Below are 2,022 nucleotides of genomic sequence, written 5' to 3'. Positions count from 1 at the left end.
AACCCTGTCTCGAAAAACAAACAAACAAAAAAAAGCAAAAAAAAAAAAAAGCCACATGATAAAACCACTAATGAAATCCTAACAACCTACTTCACATTGAAGTGGAAATATCCAGAAGGGGTGGCTTCAACTTCAATGAGGTGAAAGTGCACTATGAAGACTGTTTGCCCTTGCTGCATGCAGAATTAAATGGCCATTTGGTAGCGTTAAGAACTACTGGGTCTTAACTCAGTCCTGCATAAGAATATGATTTATAGTATATAAAAATAAGACAGGACTTATTACCAGGAACTATAAAGACCAATCATTAAATTTTTTATTGTGTTTTATGAAGAAACACTTAAATGTGTGCAGCTATTTTCTTCTGTCAGAAAGATTTTGAAAGTTTAAAACATCATAGTAAGTAATACTAAATTTTTTTGTCCACACTGATACTGTGTACAAATGCCTTAATTACTGATAAGCCAATGTGTTATAATACCAATATATCTTTTTAAAAAAATTAAAAGCAACCATGCTTCTGACATGATAAAATCATGGAATTAAATCAGGGGTTTACATTCATGTAGAATGTTGTTGAAATATACTCAACACCATTTTTTTAAACTTGAGAAATTTTTGGCATCTCTGATTTTTTTTGGCCAGAATCTTCATGTTGTGTTTGTATGTATGTATTATTCTTATATAAAGAAAAAAGGTGAATATGTATTTGTATGAATGTTTAACTGGAAATGTCCATGGAGTTGGCTAATTTATATTAACTTTATTGTATATAGAGTTCTAATATTTTTCATTTCTGTAACATTTAAACTTCCTTTGAGTAAATTTACTAAATATTTCTATTTTTTGCTTTTCTAATTCTAATTTTCTATGAAATCTAATTAATTCCTTGTCACTAAATGTGTTCTGAAAAGTTCATACAATGTTTCAGAATTGTTTACAGTTAATGCTGACATTGCCCTTCAAGTTCCAACACAATGCATCACTACCTCCTCTAATGGTTAGTATGAAATCCCAGCAAACTATATGCAAGCGTTTTTGTGTTTTGTTTTTTAACATGGCCATTTGAAGCATCAGCGTACTGAATTCTGGAATGTCTTAACAGTTTGAATCGTACCTGTCTTAGGTGGAATTGCAGTTGACTACCGCTCTTGCTGGCCCATTCATCATCTTTCTTTAATAAGGCTTGCAAGCTTCCAGAAAAGATAAATTGACTTCCTCTTTATATTCCAGTGTACATTTTAAAACTTAAACAGTGACTGCTGAGAAGCTTCCCCAGCATCTTTTTTTGCTATGGAGATATTTAAAGTGTTACTTTTCACTGAATTCTGTTTTGTATAGCTATTATTCCAGATATCTATGTACACCACAGAATGAATATTCGTTGTAGTAATTGATTATTATATCCTCAGATTAGAGTCATTCCAGATGACTAGTTTTGTGATTGTGAGGTGAGGTATGTAAGAGGTCATTTTTCAGAATGTGGGAATTTCATAAACCTTCATCATTCTGAAACCTTAAGGTGGGAACTACAGCCGTTCGTTCTTTGGTCTTAGTCCTTTAGTTTTCACTCTTTCTTATTGAGCCATCTGGGCAGGTTAATGCGGTTCGGTTGGAGTGTGACGCTAATGAGACTAAGGGTTTGAGTCTGATCCTTTTAAATCATTAAACTTCTCACATGCACAAAGAAATTATATGGTTTCTGATTGCATATTCCCTGCAGTATACAATTAATAAATTAAATTTGTGATCAAAAAAAAAAAAAAGAAGAAGGTAGATAGTTTAGTTATGAGTAGAGGGCACTTGCCTAGCATTCACAAGATCCTGGGTTTTATCTCCAGCTCCTCATAAGACTGCTGTAGCATTACATACCTGTAATTCTAGCACTAGGGAGGTAGAGGCTGGAGGATTAGAGTTTCAAGATCATTTTTGGATATATAGCTGTTAGAAGCCAGCCTGGGAACATGAGATTGTCTCAAGAAACAAACAAAAACAAACAACAAACTCAAGCAGACAAAAAAA

This window comes from Grammomys surdaster, unplaced genomic scaffold, assembly GCF_004785775.1.
Source record: "Grammomys surdaster isolate TR1022 unplaced genomic scaffold, NIH_TR_1.0 126467, whole genome shotgun sequence".
Lineage (NCBI taxonomy): Eukaryota > Metazoa > Chordata > Mammalia > Rodentia > Muridae > Grammomys > Grammomys surdaster.
Note: the sequence above shows the minus strand (reverse complement) of the source record.